Source organism: Staurois parvus, unplaced genomic scaffold, assembly GCF_062004578.1.
Source record: "Staurois parvus isolate SC_StPar_1 unplaced genomic scaffold, SC_StPar_1.0 ptg000947l, whole genome shotgun sequence".
Classification (NCBI taxonomy): Eukaryota; Metazoa; Chordata; class Amphibia; order Anura; family Ranidae; genus Staurois; species Staurois parvus.
The window spans coordinates 124,585-148,270 of NW_028318743.1; the positions used below are offsets into that span (position 1 = coordinate 124,585).

Below are 23,686 nucleotides of genomic sequence, written 5' to 3' on the forward strand. Positions count from 1 at the left end.
TGTCGGATTACAGAGGGTGACAGGAAGTGAGGGGACGCAGCAGGAAATGACTCCCCCCTCATGCTGGGTGGGGCATTCCTCTCATGTGTGAGGTATAGAACGAGTACAGTGCCGGTATATACAGGTCTATAGTGAGTACGGCCTCCTCCACCATCACCTCACCTCACACTTCTCTCTCAAGTATTCCCGCCCAGCGTATATAGATATGACGTAACGTAAGCGGGCGGAGCTTAACACTGGGTTGCGACTGGATGTGGGCGGAGACTGTTAATCAGTCTCTAAGTACATTGGAGGCTAATTGGCACGGGGGGCGGGGCCTAGTTCTCATGATTGGCACACGCCAATTTACGCGTCAGAATCGGATGACTGACATCCTCAGGGCGTGGTTTCCCACTCGGAACCGTCTCAACTTCGCCACCTTTAGCGCATGGGCGGGGTTTCCACGTGACTGAAATCTGGGTGGGCGGAGCTGCACAGCAGCTGGGAGTGGTTTGGTTGCCTAGTTTATCGGCAATCGATGGGTGGAGCTAATTAAGCACGCGGGCGGAGGCTACTCAGTGATTGACATGTGGGTTGGCGCTTCAGAGTCCGGGGCTACGCTAACATCTAGGCGTGGTCTCTCCTGCTTGTTTAGGACGCGCTGGGCGGAGCTAGGTCACTTTAGCCATCTTGGGAACGTGGGCGGGGTCTACACTCTGACTGCCACATACCTGGGCGGGGCTGACCCGTCCCCGCCTCCTCCTCTAGGCTGGGGGTTCCAGAGGACGGTGGGCGGAGCTGTCCTGGAGAATGCAGTCACGTTATAGGCGTATCCCAGAGGGAGGGTGACGTCAGCAGGCGGGAGGGGAGTCCCGGCTGGATAATGGCGGCTCCCGGCAGGGTGAGCAGCTGAGAGGACAAGGCGCTGCCGCCGGGACCTCACCCTTCCCAGGGAGATCACCCCGAACCCCCAAACTCCGGGAACACCCCCACACCCGCCCTGAGGACCCGCATAGGTAATGTGTGCGAGATCATGGAGTGTTCCTTTAAATGTCTGAAATGTGCTATTTATAGTGTGTGTGACCCCAGACGGGGGCTGTGTACAAGGGGCGGGGACCCAGGGGAGCCCCTCCTACCCCATATATACTGTGCTATAGAGAGGGAGATCCTATGTACTGTATACACAGGGCGGGGACCCAGGGGAGCCCCTCCTACCCCATATATATTATGTACTGTATACAGGGGGCGGGGACTCAGGGGAGCCCCTCCTACCCCATATATACTGTATACAGGGGGCGGGGAGCCCCTCCTACCCCCAATATACTGTGCTATAGAGAGGGAGAGCCTATGTACTGTATACAGGGGGCGGGGACCCAGGGGAGCCCCTCCTACCCCATATATACTGTGCTATAGAGAGGAAGATCCTATGTACTGTATACAGGGGGCGGGGATCCAGGGGAGCCCCCCCTACCCCATATATACACTGTACGGTATACAGGGGGTGGGGACTCAGGGGAGCCCCTCCTACCCCATATATACTGTATACAGGGGGCGGGGAGCCCCTCCTACCCCCAATATACTGTGCTATAGAGAGGGAGAGCCTATGTACTGTATACAGGGAAGGGGACCCAGGGGAGCCCCTCCTACCCCATATATATTCTCTACTGTATACAGGGGCGGGGACCCAGTGGAGCCCCTCCTACCCCATATATATTCTCTACTGTATACAGGGGCGGGGACCCAGGGGAGCCCCTCCTACCCCATATATACTGTGCTATAGAGAGGGAGCTCCTATGTACTGTATTTACGGGGCGGGGACCCAGGGGAGCTCCTCCGACCCCATATGTATTCTATACTGTACTGTATACAGGGGGCGGGGACTCAGGGGAGCCCCTCCTACCCCATATATATTCTATACTGTACTGTATACAGGGGGCGAGGACTCAGGGGAGCCCCTCCTACCCCATATATATTCTATACTGTACTGTATACAAGGGGCGGGGACCCAGGGGAGCCCCTCCTACCCCATATATATTCTATACTGTACACAAGGGGCGGGGACTCAGGGGAGCCTCTCCTACCCCATATATATTCTATACTGTATACAGGGGGTGGGGAACCCCTCCTACCCTATATATATCTATCTTAGTACAATATAGAATGTATAGGGTTAGATGGACTTTCTACATAGTACAGTATAGAATATATGGCGTAGGAGAGGTTCCCCGCTCCCTTTATACAGTATAGAATATATATGGGGCAGTAGGGGCTCCCCTGGGTCCCCGCCCCATGTATACAGTACTTAGGATCTCCCTTGCTATAGCACAGTATACAATATATACGGGGCAGGAGGGGCTCCCCGCCCCCTTTATACAGCATAGAATATATATGGGGTAGGAGGGGTTCCCCATCCCCTGTATACAGTATACAATATATATGGGGTAGGAGGAGTTCCCCATCCCCTGTATACAATATATATGGGGTAGGAGGGGTTCCCCATCCCCTGTATACAGTATACAATATATATGGGGTAGGAGGAGTTCCCCATCCCCTGTATACAATATATATGGGGTAGGAGGAGTTCCCCATCCCCTGTATACAATATATGGGGTAGGAGGAGTTCCCCGCCCCCTGTATACAATATATATGGGGTAGGAGGGGTTCCCCGCCCCCTGTATACAATATATATGGGGTAGGAGGGGTTCCCCGCCCCCTGTATACAGTACAATATATATATATATATAATGTGTCTTTCTGGCCCTATATATTGTACGTACAAAGGAAGGACATTCACCTGTCCTTGTATTTCTGGGTTCGGTGATTTCTTATGATCCGTATCTCCATCAAGTAGCCATATTGTGCTATTTTTTGGATTCATGAAAAACAAATACTGCATGATGGCCACTAGATGGAGCTGATTGTCATAGGAAATGTCTGTGTTGGGGGCAGAATGTGTGGAGGGTGCTGGAAGAGGGGGTGTGATGTTCAGACAGCCCCAGTCTTGTTGGTGGGTGTATGTTACATGGGGTGTATTTGTATCCCTTGTTTGGCAGGTTGCAGCCATCAGAGCACCATAGACAAGTCTTCTTTTTATGTATTTATATGTGAGGCGTAGCTGTACTTTTATCACATGTGACCTCTTTTAGTACATCTAGGACTACCAAGCACTTTTATTTATTGGTTTTCTCATCCCCACCTTTCCTTTCTCTGTGATTTGAGAGCTGTCCTCCCAGGGCCCAGCCGGTGTAAACATTGCATTGTTTCTATTCCTCCTGTCTGCAGTCTGCACTGTACCTGCAGGCCAGGATGGTGAACAAGGAAGGTGTACCGGTTTCTGCCAGGATCCATAAATGATGACTCCTATACTGCCTTCCTGTAATCGGTGGCAACCACAGACTGTTGGGTGGAGGCAGCTGCTTGTGAGTGGAGCCGTTGGGTGAAGGACATTAGAACTGAGGTCAGGGAGGGGGTTGGGGATTCCTATCAGAAAAAGCATTGTTTGTTTTTACCACAATTGACTGTCTGGAATTGCATATAATGGAGGATGGGCGCGGCTTTTCTATATCTTTGAGCTTCATCTCTTTTTCCAGCAGTTTGTGTTCTCCACTGATTACCTGAGTGCATTGTAGTAAGTAAATTACTCATCACTAGTGAAAACATTGGTTTGGATAACATTGTCAAGCAGACCCTCTTGTTATCATCACACTGGGGAAAATAATTATTTGATCCCCTGCAGATTTTGTAAGTTTTCCCACTTATGCAGGCCACAGACGGGTCGAACATCGTCCATTTTAAACAAAAAATCGGTGGTTTGATCGGCCGACGTTCCCACCAACTTTAAAAAAATCGGCCGATTTTCGACCCGTCTACGGCCGCCATTAACCCCATAACAGAGACAGGGGAGCGCACCATACATTGTGACAGCAATACAAATACATTATTTGGATTACAATGTTTTTATTCGGATACAAATGGATACATTTGTTGCAACTTCAAGACTTTTTTTTATGAAATATGATAGCAGACTGGACTTCCAGCTCGTAGGAAGGATTCAGGTGTCTCCCATTCCTATCATCCGTTCACTTTAGCAGGATAAAATTTCTTCTTCTCCTTCTCCTCCGCTCAGATTTTTCTTTTTTTTTTTTTTCCCAAAAATACTTTGTTTTAACCTCACTGGCAGTATTCCCGAGTGTTGCTCGGGGTAAAGTTTCAGCACCAAAAGCGGTAACCCCGAGCTACACTCGGGAATACACTGCAGCGTTGCTCCGGGATCTCTTCATCACTTACCTTGTCCTGCGCTCCCGCGATGTCCCCCCTGCAGTGTCCCCGGCAATGTAATCCGGTGGATGCCGGCATCTGTCTTCCAGGTTCCGTCCCTGCAAGCGTCGGTCCGTACGGGGGACGGAACTGGCGGGAAATTTGAAAATGACCAAAAGTGACATTCACTAAATACACTAAAATCACATCGTATAACATTCCTGTATCAAACCATTTCACATACATTGTGTCCCGAGTGCTTTGTCCGGCGCCCTGCCTGCATTTTTACCGCCCTTTCTGCCTGGAAACTGAGAAACGTCCATGGCGTCCAAAAAGCGTCCCTTTAGGTCAAAATCGGTTTTAGACCGGCTAGAGAACAGCGATAGTAAATCAGAACCACTTGCAGAATTGAGTGATAATGATTTGTGGGGGAAATTCCTCATCAGACACTGAAAACGATTCTGCGACTGAGCTCAGCGATGTGCGAACTTGGCGCTATATTTCACATTTCAGTGTTTTTGCTTTGATTATATTATTGAATTAAATTTATTATTATAATATTTTTTATGATTATTTATTAGATTATAATTTATGTTTTCGTGTTTCAAATTTTATCATATCCGGAATGTTTACTAGACTCTTGTTCGGACAGATTTCAGTGAGTTATTCCTAAAAATTACAGGCCTACAATAAAAAAAACTATGTATTTCCATGCAAAAAAATGTACCGCTTTGAGCACAGAAATATGGACATAATCAGACCGCTAGGGAGGTTAAGAGAAGACAAAAGCATTTAGAGCATGTACAGCCATAGATCACAGTCAAAACATAGACATGACATGTTGCTTTCCGTTTCGCAGACGGGACAAATTGTAATCAGTTATACATGACGAAATCATATAGAACGGTACATCCATCATACAAAGTCAAATGGTGGATACCAAGAGGAAAATGGATAAAATTATGTTAGTGAATGTTATCTCATCCTGACTCTCATCAACTTTTCAATGGTGAAGTAGTGTGATGATAGGGGTGAGGGTAGGGAAAGTGCTGGGTACTGGGACGGTCATTGTTTACATATTTATAACTAGTGTATGTGTTATGGTTGACGTTCGTCATATCTGTCTGCAGGTAAATGCTCTCTTTTAGTGGTTCTCAACCTTCCTAACGCCGCGACCCCTTAATACAGTTCCTCATGTCGTGGCGACCCCCAACCATTAAATTATTTTCGTTGCTACGTCATAACTGTAATTTTGCTACTGTTATGAATTGTAATATAAATATCTGATATACAGGATGTATTTTTACACCACACCCACCTGTCTGACGAACAGCAATGAAAGCAGTCAATCACAACAGTCTAATCCAGGGGTGGGCGAACTTTTTGACTTGAGGGCCGCAATGGGTTCATATATTGGACCCGGGGGCCGGACCAAGAGTAGATGAATGATGTGTATGTGTCATCCATAGTAAGTATAGTAATATTCCCCCATAGTAAGCATAGTAATTCATCCCCCATATAGTAATTCATCCCCCATATAGTAATTCATCCCCCATATAGCAATTCATCCCCCATATAGCAATTCATCCCCCATATAGCAATTCATCCCCCCCGATAGTAATTCATCCCCCCGATAGTAATTCATCCCCCACAGTACTATTCCCCCCCAAGTAGTAAGCCAAGTCCCCCCTGTGTCAATTCACTTACCTTTGCTCCGCGCATTCCTCTCGCCGTGTTCCCGTGCCGTTCCGGTCTTCAGGGCGGACTGTGAGAGGAGCCTAGCTCCCCTCACATTCGTCACGCTGCCCCGCCTACACACATCCTGACAGCCACATCCGCGGGCCGGATTAAAAGGTCCGCCGGGCCGTGTACGGCCCGCGGGCCGGATTAAAAGGTCCGCCGGGCCGTGTGCGGCCCGCGGGCCGGATTAAAAGGTCCGCCGGGCCGTAGTTTGCCCATTGCTGGTCTAATCCCCCCCCCCCCCCCAAAAAAAAAAAAATCATTGGTGGCTCAGTGTATCACTCCCCATACAAAATATATCAATCAGTGGTTGGTGGCTCAGTGGGGGATCCCTCCAAAACCCATTTTATAACATTGGTGGCAGTGGCTTTGCAGCACCGCGGGCGCCCCTTTACCTAACTGTGGGTAGCGGTGGTGCTGGTACAGTGTCTACCCTCCGAGTGCAGCAAAATCATCAGACCCGACTTACCAGCCCGGGCATCCAGCTCCTTCAAACGCAGGAAGATATGACATCACTTCCTGTGCACCAGCATAAGTGTCCGCCTGTCCTCTAAGGTCCGATATACACACAGCACACACAGACAGATCAGCACCATGCCGGCTGCTGTCATGAGTCTGGCCCCTGAGTCTGGCGACCCCCCGGAAAGGGCCAATCAACCCCCAAAGGGGTCGCGACCCACAGGTTGAGAACCGCTGCTCTATTTGGTTGGTAGAGAAGAAATGATACAGGGAAATAACAGGTGTGAAGAGGTTAGAAAGACAGTAGTAGAAAGAATTATAGGGTGAGATGTTGGGGAAGAGGAAAAAAAAAAAGGGGGAGAAGGCATTACATCCTCGTATTGGCCCAGCCAGATACAGTCATGGCCGAAATTGTTGGCACCCTTGATATTTTTCCTGAAAATCAAGTATTTCACACAAAAAAGGTATTGCATTAACACATGTTTTGCTATACACATGTTTATTCCCTTTGTATGTATTGGAACAAATATAAAACAGAGGCAGAAAAGCAAATATGACATAATGTCACACAAAACCCCAAAAATGGGCTGGACAAAAGTATTGGCACCCTTAACTTAATATTTGGTTGCACACCCTTTGGAAAACATAACTGAAATCAGTCGCTTCCTATAACCATCAATAAGCTTCTGACACCTCTCACCCGGAATTTTGGACCACTCTTCCTTTGCAAACAGCTCCAGGTCTCTCTTATTGGAAGGACACCTTTTCCCAACAGCAATTTTAAGATCTCTCCACAGGTGTTCAATGGGATTTAGATCTGGGCTCATTGCTGGCCACTTCAGAACTCTCCAGCGCTTCTTTGCCATCCATTTCTGAGTGCTTTTTGACGTATGTTTGGGGTCATTGTCCTGCTGGAAGACCCAGGATCTTGGACGCAAACCCAGCTTTCTGACACTGGGCCCTACAGTGCGACCCAAAATCCTTTGGTAATCCTCAGATTTCATGATGCCTTGCACACAGTCAAGGCACCCAGTGCCAGAGGCAGCAAAACAACCCCAAAACATCATTGAACCTCCACCATATTTTACCGTAGGTACTGTGTTTTGTTCTTTGTAGGCCTCATTCCGTTTTCGGTAAACAGTAGAATGATGTGCTTTACCGAAAAGCTCTATCTTGGTCTCATCTGTCCACAAGACGTTTTCCCAGAAGGCTTTTGGCTTACTCAAGTACATTTTGGCAAACTGTAGTCTTGCTTTTTTATGTCTCTGTGTCAGCAGTGGGGTCCTCCTGGGTCTCCTGCCATAGCGTTTCATTTCATTTAAATGTCGACGGATAGTTCGCGCTGACACTGATGCTCCCTGAGCCTGCAGGACAGCTTGAATGTCTTTGGAACATGTTTGGGGCTGCTTATCCACCATCCGGACTATTCTGCGTTGCAATCTTTCATCAATTTTCCTCATCCGTCCACGACCAGGGAGATTAGCTACAGTGCCATGGGTTGCAAACTTCTTGATAATGTTGCGCACTGTGGACAAAGGCAAATCTAGTTCTCTGGAGATGGACTTGTAACCTTGAGATTGTTGATATTTTGCCACAATTTTGGTTCTCAGGTCCTCAGACAGTTCTCGTCTCCTCTTTCTGTTGTCCATGCTTAGTGTGGCACAGACAGACACACAATGCAAAGGTTAAGTGAACGTCTCTCCTTTTTATCTGCTTTCAGGTGTGATTTCTATATTGCCCACACCTGTTACTTGCCCCAGGTGAGTTTACAGGAGCATCACATGCTTGTAACATTCTTATTTATCCGCAGTTGTGAAAGGGTGCCAATACTTTTGTCCAGCCCATTTTTGGAGGTTTGTGTGACATTATGTCGAATTTGCTTTCTTTCCTCCCTTTTTTTGTTTTGTCCCAATACACACAAAGGGAATAAACATGTGTATAGCAAAACATGTGTTAATGCAATACGTTTCGTGAGAAATACATGATTTCCTGGAGAAATATCAAGGGTGCCAACAATTTCGGCCATGACTGTAGGTATTGCTAGCGTTTAAAATATGATGTGTGAAGGATCAGTCGGGGGGGGGGGTAACGCAGGTATGAAAAACCCCAGAAGGCATGTTGAGATATAGATGAACATACCATCCTTGTGTATAGATTTTTCTTATTGGTGAAACGATCGGCCGATTTGCCCATCAGTGCCGGGAAATTCGGCCGATCATCAAAATCGGCTGCAAATTTTCCAACATATCCGATAGAAAAATTGTACAAAAACCCCTAAAAATGGCCGACCAATTAACCCACTAACGGTGCGAAAATCGGCTGATTTTTGACCCGTCTATGGCCGGCATTACAAAGAAAAGAAGGGGCTACAATCATAGGTGTATTTTAAATATCAACCAAAAAATCCAGAAAAAACACACTTGATACAAATGTTATAAACGGGGTTGCAGTTCAGTGAGTAAAATACGTATTTGATCCCCAAGCAGAACATGACTTGGTATTTGGTGGAGAATCCCTTGTTGTCCATCACAGAGGTCAGACGTTTCTTGTAGTTGGCCCCCAGGTTTGCTCACATCTCAGGAGGGATTTTGGTCCACTCTTCTTTACAGATCTTCTCTAAATCTTTAAGGTTTCTTGGCTGTTGCTTGGCAACTCAAACTTTCAGCTCCCTCCATAAATTTTCTATAGTATTAAGGTATGAAGACTGGCCAGGCTACTCCGTGACCTTAATGTGCTTCTTCTTGAGCCACTCCTTTGTTGCCTTGGTGGTATGTTTTGGGTCATTGTCATCCTGGAAGACCCATCCACCACCCATCTTCAGTGTTCTGGCTGAGGGAAGAAGGTTCTCATCGAAGATTTTACAATACATGGCCACGTCCTTTGGCCCCTCAATGCGGCTAAGGCGGCCTGTAACTTTAGCAGAGAAACGGCCCCAAAGCATAATGTTCCCACCTCCATGCTTGATTGTAGGGATGGTGCTCTTAGGGTCATAGTCAGCATTTTTCTTCCTCCAAACATGACAAATTGAGGCCAAAGAGCCCATTTTTGGTCTCATCTGACCACAACACTTTCTCGCAATCCTTCTGATTCATTTAAATGTTCATTGGCAATCTTCAGACGGGCCTGTACATGTGCCTTCCTGAGGAGGGGGACCTTGCAGGAGTTGCAGGATTTCAATCCATGGCGGCGTATTGTGTTACCAATGGTTTGTTTGGGGACTGTGGTCCCAACTGCCTTGAGATCATTCACAAGCTCCTCCTGTGTAGTTCTGGACTGGTCCCTCACTTTTCTCATGATCATCCTTACCCCATGAGGGGAATTCTTGCATGGAGCTCCAGACCGAGGGTAATTGATGGTTATTTTGTATTTCTTCCATTTGCAAATAATCGCTCCAACAGTTGTCTCCTTCTCACCAAGCTTCCTGCTGATGGTCTTGTAGCCCATTCCAGCCTTGTGCAGGTCTACAATCTGGTCCCTGACGTCCTATGAGAGCTCTTTGGTCTTGCCCAAGGTGGTGAGGTTTGAATGGAAGAAAGGGATTCTGTGAACAGGTGTCTTTTATACACATAATGAGTTGTTAGGAGCACCTTCTTACATTGACAGAACTAATCTGTGTACCACAAGAGAACAGAGCCCAGCGGTCACTAAATGGTGGACCGCGGTCTGAGAATGGCCCCAGCAGCACTCCCTACTGGACCGCCAACCTGCAATGACAGATCCGCCACTGAGCATGGCTGTTGACATGGCAACATGACATCACGTGTGCGCCCCGCCACTTGCAGCTCATTGTCTCTCTGGTTTCTGCTCCCTGCTTGTACACAAGCATCCTTCAGCGAGGATCCCTCAAGGTAGGGTGTAGTCTTACAGGGGCACTCTGATGGCCGCTGGATGCAGACTGGGCCCGCCGGAGTGCCGCTGGATGCAGACTGGGCCCGCCGGAGTGCCGCTGGATGCAGACTGGGCCCGCCGGAGTGCCGCTGGATGCAGACTGGGCCCGCCGGAGTGCCGCTGGATGCAGACTGGGCCCGCCGGATGCAGACTGGGCCCGCCGGAGTGCCGCTGGATACAGACTGGGCCCGCCGGAGTGCCGTTGGACACAAAAATATTTGGGGGCACATACTGTGGAAAGGGGCACTCTGATGGGCCCGTTTTATGGTTATGGGGGCACGCGATGGAAAGGGGCACCCTGATGGGCCCGTTTTATGGTTTTGGGGGCACGCGATGGAAAGGGGCACCCTGATGGGCCCGTTTTATGGTTATGGGGGCACGCGATGGAAAGGGGCACCCTGATGGGCCCGTTTTATGGTTATGGGGGCACGCGATGGAAAGGGGCACCCTGATGGGCCCGTTTTATGGTTATGGGGGCACGCGATGGAAAGGGGCACCCTGATGGGCCCGTTTTATGGTTATGGGGGCACGCGATGGAAAGGGGCACCCTGATGGGCCCGTTTTATGGTTATGGGGGCACGCGATGGAATGGGGCACTCTGATGGGCCCATTTTATGGTTATGGGGGCACGCGATGGAAAGGGGCACTCTGATGGGCCCATTTTATGGTTATGGGGGCACGCGATGGAAAGGGGCACTCTGATGGGGAATATGATGTAAAGTTGCACTCTGATGGCGATACCTAATGTTAGGGGGGCACACCCTATTTGGACCTCGGCCAGAAGAAAATTTTAGTGACCGGGCCTTCTTGAATTGTAATTAAATACCCCTCATATAGCCAGTCTGTGGGAGCCAGAATCATTGTTGGTTGGTGGGGGATCAAATACTTATTTTACTGACTGAACTGCAACTCCATTTATAACATTTTTTGTATCTTGTGGTTTTTTTTTTTTTGGTTGATATTCTGTTATTTAAAATACAACTATGATACAAATTATAGGCCTTTCATTTTTTTGTAATTGGGCAAACTTACAAAATCTGCGGGGGGGGGGGGGGGGGTCAGATCATTATTTTCCTCACTGTATTTATCTGAACTTCCAGTGCAGGCTGCAGACAGGCCTAAAGTGTAACGTCAAAGAACACAACATTACATACTTTGTACATCTGCTTTGTTTCAATACCCAATTGTTTCATCTGTTTCCTTTAAATTCTGTGTACGTTTTTAGTCCCCTTAAATGCCTTGCAGTTTTTCCAGAGGTCCCCATCTGCGTTCATTTCATGCATGCCTGCTCTATAATTCATTCTGCTCTATTAATATCTCCCCCTTTGTAGCCATCCATCTAGATGCACTGACAGCAGAGAATGTATGTCAACCATTCTCAGTCAGGGTTCATTGGATTCTGGAGTTCCTTTTAGAAGTTCCTTGGGGTTTCTGAGCTGTGGCTTATTGACCTCCTATACCCCTTCCTGGAATATGCACATCTAAAGGGTGCTGGGAATTGTGTTCTTTTTACTGTTGCAAACAGCAGGAAGCTCATGTATCAACCCCCTGCATAGTTCCAGGGCCAGTGGCAATTGGCAAAGCCAAGCATGCATTAAACCAGTTATTTTAGCTATCTGTAAGAGTGACATCCTTCCAATTGACCTCCAGTGTAAAGGGTATTTTTCCCACTGGCCCCCAATCAATTTGGGTTTTGGAAGGATTTCCTTTTAGTGCTTCCTGTGGGGTTAAAGGGTTGAAAAAGGCTGGTGTAAGGGATGAGCCTGAATAAAAGAACACATCCTTGGCACCCTTTTAGACAAGCATAGTGTAGATCAGGGGTGTCAAACTGGCGGCCTTCCAGCTGTTGCATAACTACAAATCCCATCATGCCTTTGGGAGTCATGCTTGTAACTGTCAATCTTGAAATGCGTCATGGGACTTGTAGTTTGGTAACAGCTGGAGGGCCGACAGTTTGACACCCGTGGTGTAGACTTTGGCTGTGCGGTTGCTTGATTTTTGTTCCAGAAGCAGGTTGGGGAATGTCATGAAGCAACATGCCATGATGGGCAGACTGCATAGCTAAAGTCTTCCCCGGGGTCTCCAAACTTTCTAAATGGCCAATTTACTGTTGTTTTAGACTTTAGGGGGGCCGGACTGTGGCCCCTGGGCGTAGAAAAGGTCCCATCTTCAGTGGGGGGGATCCCCCATCTTGTCAGTGGAAGGAATTGCACCCCATCGTTTGGTGTCATTGGGATAAATAGTGCCCCATCATTGGTGTCAGTAGGGAGAATTATGCCTCATGATTGCTATCGGTGGATGAAATATTGCCCCGGGGCACAGATAAAAGCAAGCAATGGGCCACATCTGGTTCCTGGGCTGTAGTTTGGACACTGGTCTTCCCTATGTACTGTCCATCTCCCTTCCTGGATGTCTCCATAAAGAGAACCTGTCACCAAAAATCATCATATAGGTTACTTTGGGGGGGGGGGGGTTAACTTTTTTTTTTTTTTTTAAATCACATAGGGGACAATTTGTAAAAAAAAGTTACACCCAAGCACATAACTCCCCATAAAAATTTGAGGGGGCCCCCATACATATGCACATGTGCAAATGTAAAAGCACACGCTGGAGCACCTATGCATGAAAGCGTCGATTGCGATACACGTTACACATTTCTGTGAATGCCGGAATGAGAGCAATAATTCTAGCATCAGATCTCCTCCGTATTGCTAAACTGATGACCTACAGGGGCTTTAAAAGCGTCACCTATAGACAATATAGGGTACTAAAGTGTGTCGCCATTTCATAGTGGCGAGCAAAATTAAGGTTTGACATTTTTTAGGGCACAAAAAAAAACGCACACAAAGCCGTCCACCATACTGCCCCGTACTACATCACCGACCTAATATCCAAGTACCGCCCAGCACCCACACTCCGCTCCTCACAAGACCTCCTTCTCTCTAGTTCCCTGGTCTCCTCCTCCCATGCCCGTCTCCAGGACTTCTCCAGGGTGTCACCCATCCTCTGGAACTCCCTGCCCCAACCCATCAGATTATCACCTACTCTCCTCTTTTTTAGGCGTACCCTGAAAACCCATCTCTTCAGGGAAGCCTACCCCACCCCCTGCTAACTTGCTGACCTCCTCCACTCTTCCTGCCACTCCATCCCCCACAGCTATCTCCTCCTGTGCCACCATCCCCTCCCTCCTAGATTGTAAGCTCCAAGGAGCAGGGTCCTCGATCCCCTCGTGTTTTGCAGTGTATTGGTATTGTTCTGTCACATGTTCTGTCCCCCTTTGTAATGTACAGCGCTGAGCGAACTATTGGCGCTTTATAAATACTGTATAATAATAATGTTTACTCGGTGTAACCTCCTCCCCCTTTTTTTTTTTTTTATATATTTTACCAAAAAAAATTGGTAACTTATTGCTTTTCTTTTTTTTTTGTGCCCTAAAAATAAAGTAGGCCATTCGTGGGTTGAATTCTGAACCATTTTTCGATCGAAAATGTTCATTTTGTACTCTGATGGTGCCACCAATGATTTCGGTAGTTTTTCACAAATTTTCCAACATGCCTGATAAACAAAATGGGGGAGGAACCACGAAAATCGGCTGGTACCGTTGCCCCACTAACAGAGCAAAAATCTGTCGATTATTCCTAGGTCCGATTTTCGAACGAAAAAATTGTTCAAAAATCGACCCATGTATGGCCGGCCTTACTTAAGTCTATTTTTTTAACTGAAATTTTGCGTTTTCTAGACCTTTTGGGGTAATATCATGCGACATAAAAATTTGAACTACAGCTATTTTATTCTCTAGGGTATCTGCTTTCAGAAAATATATAATGTCTAGGGTTTTTTTTTTTTTTTTTTTTGTGCAAAAAGCGGCTCTGACAGTGAAAGGTATAAATAATAAGTCCTACACTCCCCTTTCCTGACAAGCAGCCAATCGGTGCTCATTAAAGTAAAAGGTCACTATCCTGCCTGCTAGTCCCAGGGTGCCGTGCTGGAGATAGGCAGGGAGATGAGGGGGAGACAAACCGTGCAATATTAAATGTTTTGTCACATTTTAAAGCCGCTTTTTTTTTTTTTTTTTTTTTTTTTTTTTTTTTAACCACTTGCCGACCGCGCATAGCCGAAAGACGGCTTCACCGCGGCCGGCCAGTTCTGAGTGGACGTCATATGACGTCCTCCCAGAACGCGCTCTCCTGCGCGCCCCAGGGGGCGCGCACCCGGCGATCTCCGTGATCGCTGTGTCCTACGGACACAGCTGATCACGTGATGTGGTGAAAGGCCGATCCCACCGGCCTTTTACCACGTGATCAGCGGTGTCCAATGACACGCTGATCACAGGAAAATGCAAGTGCCGGTTCTCGGCTGCACTGTCAGATCGTGAGGAAAGTACTGCCGAGAACCGGCAGTTGTCAGAGCGGGGATCGGCACCGATCATCAGGGCACTGATGATCAGTGCCCTGATGATCGGTGCCCAGCAGTGACCCCCGCAAGTTCCGATCAGCAGTGCGCCCACTAGCCCCCCCCACCTGTGCCCAGCAGTGCCCCCACCTGTGCCCAGCAGTGCCCCCACCTGTGCCACCCACCTGTGCCCACCCACCAGTGCCGTCCACCAGTGCCACCCACCAGTGCCACCCACCAGTGCTGCCAGTCAGTGCCACCAGTCAGTGCCCAGGGGTTGTGCCAGTCAGTGCCGCCAGTCAGTGCCCAGAAGTGATGCCAGTCAGTGCCGTCTATCAGTACCCATCATCAGTGTCACCTATCAGTGCCGCATATCAGTGCCGCCTATCCGTGCCACCTCATTAGTACTGCCTATCAGTGCCCTTTAGTGCTGCCTATCAGTGCCCATCAGTGCCGCCTATCAGTGCCCATCAGTGCCGCCTCATCAACGCAAATCAGTGAAGGAGAAAAAATACCTGTTTGAAAAATTTTATAAAAGTAAAGCGCCCAGTGGCAATTAAATACCACCAAAAGAAAGCTCTATTTGTGAGAAAAAAATGATCAAAATTTCATATGGGTACAATGTTGCATGACCGCGCAATTGTCAATCAAAGTGCGGCAGCGCTGAAAGCTGAAAATTGGCCTGGTAAGGAAGGGGGTATAAGTGCCCGGTAGGCAAGTGGTTAAAGTCCCAGGCATTCCTAAAAGTTCCTCAGATTTAAATATTGTTTTGGTAAAAAAAAATTTTTTTTCTGGACAAGTAAATTGAGGCATGGATTTAGTCCCTGGACATATGTGTGTGTGTGTGTATGTATATATATATAAAAAAATTTTTTTTTTTTTGTTCAAAAATTTCCACACACCTGAACATGCATGGCTAAATGATGCCTGGTTTTGTGTTCTTTCACTTTTACAAAACAGAAAACAGCGGGAAGTTCGCGTAACAGCCTCCTGCCAGAAATACAAATTAAAAAAAACAAAAAAAACAAAATAATGCAATGTCTGTCTATATTGGTCTGTAATGACAGCTCTCCGAGCACACTAGAAGGATACAGAGGTAAGAAGTTATATTGCATTGTCTATTTTGTTTTTTTTACAGCCCCAAGGATAATACCATATACTATAAATTCTATGTATAAGGAAAATGGAGATATCTATATAGATCAATCCATCAAATAACCTATAGCATCGCACCACATAAATGGGATATTTTAAATATAAATAATTATTGGAGCCGCTATTTTTAAGCTAATTAAAAAAATGTATAAAGTGAATGGAAAATACCATAAACAGCGCTCTTAGCCCTCAAATGCACTTAAATAAAAACAAAAAATTAACAAATGTGTGTGTGTGTGTGTGTGTGTGTGTATATATATATATATATATATATATATATATATATATATATATATATATATATATATATATATATAAAAAAGGAAAAACTGCCACCAAATAAAGTGCCAATATTGTGCTAAAAGAAATAAAAAAAAAAAAAACAAGAACCTCAGATTTCTTTTGGCACAATATTGGCACTTTATTTGGTGGCAGATTTTCTGATATATATATATATATATATATATATATATATATATATATATTACATTTGTAAGGTGTCTTTTTTATTTATTTATTTAATTGAAGTGTATTTGAGAGCTGAGAGTGCTGTTTATGGTATTTTCCATTCACTTTATACATAATACCATATACTGTATTAAACGCACCTTGCAATAGGTTCTTGAACACCAAGTTCTTCGAAGGTTTGATTTGGGAAAATCAGGGCGGGGGATGGTGAATACACCTTTCCATCTTCTAAAACTTCCTGTTCCATATTAAAGCTCAACATAACTTTGAAGGTCCAGTAGGGTGTTATGAAAGTGGGTTAGCGGGACCTTAGGCTGAAAAGTCTTGTGTTTTTATATTCCTGTTATATTCATGTTCCAAGTCTTTCAAGCAGACACTTGAAGGTTCGTTTATGGTGATAGATGGGTGTTGCAAGGGAACATGACAAGACCGTTGAAGAAACGTGTGCCCACAAACATTTTACACTTTGAAAAGAGACACTAGGCCTTCAAGAGGAGAGAGAGGAATTTGCTAGGAGCAATCCAAACCAGACTGTCCTACTCGTCCACCTGACCACCTCCATGAGGGGCTTTGGGAAGCAGATGTCTACCATGGTCAGCTAGTGCCCCGCAGGCTTTCAAGTGGTCCATGCTCCAACTTTATCTGACCAGGTTTAGTGAACATTCTTTGTAGGCACATGAAATGGAATTACAGTGCTAAAGTGCTGACTTACTACTTCAAAGTGGTCCTTGTAGAGCCATATTGCATCTTCGGTCCTAGGCCTTAACTTCTGGTTAACAGAGGTTGTGTTCGCAGAACACTGGACCAGATCCTTGGGAAGAGGTAGAGGTTGCAATTCCAAATCGAGACTGTGGATAAAAGCTCAATGTTTTATACCTTCATGCATTCACTGCATTACGGTAAAACATGTCCCAGTACATGTGCTACCCCTTTTTCCTCAATTACATACTTGCTGTCCTTGTCACGGCCTCTGGGGACGATCAGTTCTGGTCCCCAAACTTCCCTGTTCCACAGTACTGAGGACAGCAGAGTAATAGGCTCCTGCTGATGTTGGTCTTGGGCTTGCCAGAACCTGTGAATGTCTGTAGAACTGCACGCCTTGGCTCAGGTCCTGGACAGAGGTGTGTGCACGGGTGTGTCTTTTTAGCACCTGGCCAGCTAAATGAGACACCCGCAATCGGGGAACAGAGGGCAGCAGCTTTGAAACCACCAAGGACAGGAGAAAAGGTGCATTTTAAAGGACAGAGATTAAACAAATTAGGAGTTTTTTGGCCCTTATTTTCTAAACTTAAAAGAGTTTATTTGTACTTTTATCTTGACTTGGACCAAGAGTCGAGGCTTTCTGCACAACTTGGGCCTAGGATCTGTGGGGCTCCAACCGGAAGACACAAAGATGAATTTCATGACCAACCTAAGTAGATTACACTTTCACTGTTTTGACAGGAGTTGGCAATCTCCTCACTCCAGTGTAATGAAACTACAATTCCCATGACGCATTGCAAGACTGACTGCCACTGGCATGACTTCTAGACGCATGATGGGATTTGTAGTTTCACCACAGCTGGAGTGCAAAGGTTGTCTACCTCTGCAGGAGGACCTGTTCAGGTCAGGTTAATTTTGACCATAATTTTTCAGTCTAGGTTTTATGTTTTGATTAATCACCACGGTTGGCATTACATGCTTTTATTGAAGAGTAGGATGTACTTGGGTTTGGGCTGAACCCGGTGAGAAGCTGTCACTCCTGCCCACTGCCACCCAATCTACTGCAGCCAGGGCATTCCCCACCATGTAGCTACATGTACACAAAGGGTCTGGGATACTTGTCATTGACCTAATATGGCCACGTGATCATGTTAGGTCAGTGACATTGGGTGGCAGTGGGTTGGAGTGACTGCTTCCTTCTGGTTTTGGTCCAAAGTTACGTTTGCCCCGAACTCAGAAGCTGTGACTTCTGTCCACTGCAACCAGGGTGGGGTTGCAAGTTACATTAACCCATATGGCCGTACTGTATTAGGTCAGTGTCCTTGGGTGCAGTGATGGCTTTCTTCCAGGTTTGGTCCAAATTTGTGTTTGCACCAAACTCAGAAGGAAGTTGTTACTCCAATCCACTGCGACCATGGTGGGTTGCTCATGACATTATTGATCCAGTATGGCCATACTGTATTAGGCCAATGTCATTGGATGGAAGAGACAGCTTTCTTCCGGGTTTGGACCAAGCTTGGAAAGAAGCTGTTATTCTTGCCCACTGCCACTTAGTCATCTGTTACCAGGGTGGGGTTGCTCATGACACCATTGATCCAATGTGGCCATACTATATTAGGTTTAATGTCATTGGATGTTAGTGGGTGGAAATGACTGTTTCTTTCAAGTTTTTGTCCAAAGTTGGGTTTGGACCAAACTTGTAAAGAAGCTGTTACTCCAGTCTACTACAACCAGGGTGAGCTGCTTGTGACATCTTTGACCCGATATGGCCATATTGTATTGGGTCAATGTCATTGGTTGGCAGTGGGTGGAAGTGACAGCTTTCTCCTGGGTTTGGACCATGCTCAAAAGGAAGCTGTTACTCCTGTTGACAGCCACCCAATCAACTATGACCAGGGTTGGGGTTGTTAGTGACATCATTGACCCAATATGGTCATAATGTGTTAGGTCAATGTCATTAGGTGGGAGTGACAACTTCCTTTCAGGTTGGGTTTGGACCAAACTCGTAGGGAGCTGTTACTCCCTGTCTATTGCCACCCAGTCAACTGCAACTAGGGAAAGGTCACTTGTGACATCATTGACACAATATGGTCATACTCTGTTGGGTCATTGTCATCGGTTGGTAGCAGGTGGAAGTGACCGCTTTCTTCCAAACCCAAGTTCATCCCTATTGAAGAGCGCCATTAATAAAAATGTACTAACTGTTCTTCTTGCTTACACAGATTCTCCTAATAAGAAACCTGCAAACTCGTTTTGGAAATCTAATTTCTCCCTCCTCGACATCTCGGAGACTCTTGAAGTTCATCCCTGGTTTGCAATCTCTGTCTGGATACATGAAGCTGCAGTGCTCTTTGTACACCGAAGACCCAGGATCCTGGACGAGGGCCGAGCAGTGCTAAGTGACGAAGGACAGATTTAGCAGGCGGCCGGGTCATGTGTCACGTTTGTGTTGGGAAATACCATGTGGTTGTAACGTGAAGGGGGGGGTGGGTGGTTGTCGGAAAGGCTTTCACCTGCTCTGCATATGTTTTTCTTGGCACCTGGGCTCATCACGGAATAATCCACACATTATAGTCATCATCATATCTCCACCAAGGATATCCTGCTTAGCTGTCATGTGATCAGGACCCTGGTGACCTCTCCATCAGATGTTGAGCATCATTGTCTCCTGGATTATTTCTTTTATATCAGAAGAATCGTGTTCTCCGAATATATTGTTTGGATTTTCGGACCCTCGGATGGAGTGAGACAGAACTTACGGACATTAAAAAGTAAATTTAGGTAAGAAGTAGTCTGGAATATTATTTCTCAAGTGGCACTAAAATGCTGTTTGTGTGTGTTTTTGTGTTTTTTATTTTTATACTTAAACTTCAGTTTTAATTGACTAGAATGGAATTGCAATAATTAAACTCGTATTCAAACACAAACTTGCCGACCCGCTGACAATAAATGTACCGTGAGCGAGTGGCAAGGTCAGGCTCAGCAACTTACATGTACGTTGACGGACGACTTCTGGGTTTGGGGTACGCATGCGCAAGCCCCCCCCTGCTCATCCGTGCTGTGATTAGACACAACACAAATTAGTCAGCAGGTTTCGGCCAATGATTTCATCTGAAACTTGTTGATTGGCTGGCTGACATACAGAACTCTGTGTAAACAGAACAGCAATCTAGCTTTTTCTTCTCTTTGAAAAGCAGGGAGAAAAAACAGCCAGATCTGTAAGTACAAGCAGCACATATTACACTAGGGATGCACTGAAATTTCGGCCGCCGAACCATATCTGCCGAAAATAGCCCTATCGGCATTTTGCCGACAGGAAAGATTTAGCTGATACAGGGTTGTACTGCAGATGATATGGGGCGGTGGAGAAAGGCACGAGAGAAGAAGTGTATACAGTGACTGGCTGCCTATATGTCAGTGCCGGTATTTAAATGTAATTACCTGGCTTTTTAATTTTTGTTCACTATAGCTCAGAGAATGAGCTGTCACTCTCCCTGGAGCTAATGGAATCAAAGGGATGGGGTCACTGGGTAATAGCACTGGGTAACCCCGCCCCTTTGTTTCCTTTAGTCCTCCGAGAATGACAGCTCCTTCTCTGAGCAATAGTAAAGGGAAACAAAAGCCAGGTAATTACGTTTAAAAACATGCCTTTTTTTTTAATGTAATTACCGTTTTTTTGTTTGTTTTTTTTTTTCCTTTAATATAGCTCAGAGAAGGAGCTGTCATTCTCGGAGGACTAAAGGAAACAAAGGGGCGGGGTCACCCAGTGATATTACCCAGTGAACCCACCCCTTTGCTTCCTTTAGCTCCAGGAAAAGTGACAGCTCATTCTCTGTATGCTATAGTGAAGAAAAAATTTAAAAACTGGCACTGACCTATAGCGACAGCCAGTGAGGGAGCCTCTCTGTATACACTGCTCCTCTCCTGCCCCCTCCTTGCACACGCTGCCCCCTCCCCCCTACAAAGAGGTTCTGTCACTTATATGCTATCACGTAGGAGACTCTTGGTCCCCTATGTGATGGTAACAAAAACCATAAGTTAAAATAAATATACATTTAAAGCAGAAAATATACAAAAAAATTGGAGCCTCCCCACCCCCACATACTCAGATATTTCGGTTTTTGGCCACGTGCATTCTGAATTTTCGGTACCGGTTTTGGCACAAGAATTTTAATTTCGGTGCACCACTATATTACACACATTACACCTGTTAGGCTAACAACCCCCTTGATTGCCCCTAGATGATATCCCTTCCCAGTCAGTGTCCTTCCTACAGAATTCTATCTGATCACTGTATTGGTGTCACCAGTGGCTGCATTTGTTTTCTTTTTGTTAAGAGTTTTTGTTTTCTGGTGATCTTGCCAGAAAGACATTTCCTGTCCTAGGGTGACAACGCTCACACACCATGCGGTATCTGTGGAGTAGCAGTGTTGTCACCCCTGTAATTGTCCTACAGAACACCTCCCTCTAATGGATGTGTGTGTGTGTATGTGTATGTGTATATATATATATATATATATATATATATATATATATATATATATATATAAAAATATATAATTTTTTTTTTTTTCACGTATTTAACAGATATAACAAAAAAATTGGTTTATTGGTGTTCAGCGGTTTATTGGTTTATTTGAGGGTACACTCAGATTTTTGCATTGCCATGAACTCAATGCCTGGCACTGTGCACAGCGCGGTACATTCCAGTCTGATTTATTGTGAGCAGCACTTTAATGCACGGCAAATATAATATAATACATGCAAACTAGGTGAGAATTCACACTTGTGCCTTCCAGGACAGGAATGTGTAAGTTTTTTTAGTTTTAGTGTTGGCCTCAAAAACATTTATTTAAAAAAAAAAATAAAAAATTGTTTTTATTTTCACATTATAAAATAAATATTACATTGTTTCATAGTACAAGTAGAACCCATCAGGCAAAACAATGTTAGCTGAGACCCGCGGTGTACTCCAAGGTAGTAGATGCTGATATACAGACATTGCATAACGGGATTGTTTTTAGCATCGCTTACATCATGTTCTAAGCAACAGGATCGTTTATTTATAAGCACGAGCGCCATTCGTTCCCAATGACACCCGAATCCAACTTAACAACTCGCGTGCATTGTAGTGTATTTAAAGCGGGGCTCCACCCAAAAGGGGAAGTTCCGCTTTAAGCCTTTGTCTCCCCGCTCCCCATTAAGGATTGGCACCATTGGGGAGCGGGTACCCGAATTTGACAAGTGCCCGCTCCCACTTCCGCAGCAATCGCCTAAGGTGATCGGAAGCGGAAGTTGTTCCCCCCTCTCTCTCTCCATAGTCTTGTGGGACATGTGACAGGTCCTAGAAGACTGTGGACTTTCACAAAGCGCAGTGCTTCTTGCGCATGCGCAGTGGGCACCCGGCTGTGAGGCCGCAAGCTGGGTGGCCACACTGAAGATGCGGGGAGCGAAGACGGCCGAAGACACACAAGGCAGACGGCAAACACTTAAAGCTTTATTAAAACAGACAACAGTCACTCAATGGGGAATAGTGCAGGGAGAGAGAGTCCAAAATACTTGTAATCCAGCCCCGGTGGGCAAAGTTAAAGTCTCTACAGCAATTTGTAATCCAAGAGGCAGTTCATAAGCAGTCAGCACAAGGAGAGCATACACTCACGCAAAGCTGATGCGGTGGTCTCAGGCAGAGCTGATGTGGTAGTCTCTGGCAAAGCTGATAGCGTTTCAGGCAGGGCTGATGTAGCTTCTGGGGTCCCCCTTCCTCCAATGGGGCTCAGGCAGAGCCGGGGGGCCACTAGAGTCCAGCTGGACCCCTCAGTGGTTGCCCAGCTGAATGGCTCAACAAGAGAGACCAATACTGGCCTCTTAAGCCCCCTGAGCAGGATGAGAGGTTGGGGGGGGGGGAGTCATTAGCAGGTGACAATTATTATTATTTATTATTATACAGTATTTATAAAGCGCCAATAGTTCGCTCAGCGCTGTACATTACAAAGGGGGACAGAACATGTGACAGAACAATACCAATACAATGTGATACACGAGGGGTTCGAGGGCCCTGCTCTTTCGAGCTTACAATCTAGGAGGGAGGGGATGAAGAGAATGGACAGGAATGGAACTATAGTAATTTAATTTGTAGCTGTAAACAGAAAATACTGGTTGGACAGGCTGGACACTGAAACAGGATAATTGGATTTGCAGCTGCAAACAGTGTAACAGTGGGGGAAACACATTAATACAAAAGTAAGGCACTAATTAGGGATGTATACACTAATTGAATTTGGGACCTTTTGTGGAGGGGGAGCCTTAATTACAGCTAGGGGCCTTTGGCACACAGGAGTGAATACTAATTGGAGGAGGCTCTTCCTATGGCCAGGAGGGATTAGCAACAAGGAATTAATACCTGGGGATTAATAACTGGGCTGGCAGAGAACTCATATCGTGACACTCTGGATCAGTAAGCAGGAATTGATCCAGTCACCCATGGAGATTTTTAAGTACTGTAGTTTGCCGCCATTCAACGAGCGTGCGCAATTTTAAAGCGTAACATGTTCGGTATCTATTTACTCGCTGTAACATCCTCTTTCATATCTTACAAACAAATTGGGGTATATATTGTTTGATTAAAAAAAACAAAACAAAAACCAAA

The 23,686-nt window shown here is 46.0% G+C and overlaps 1 protein-coding gene across 1 annotated transcript in view; it reads left to right on the forward strand.

The window, feature by feature from the left end:
- Positions 1-785: 785 nt before the first annotated feature.
- The window catches only part of KIF1C (kinesin family member 1C), an 85,728-nt gene continuing 62,827 nt past the window's right edge, over positions 786-23,686 (forward strand). Inside the window, exons 1-2 of the mRNA XM_089656884.1 lie at positions 786-995; positions 19,263-19,821. The gene's annotated coding sequence lies outside the window, so the exon portion shown is untranslated. The remainder of the gene's footprint in view (positions 996-19,262; positions 19,822-23,686) is intronic.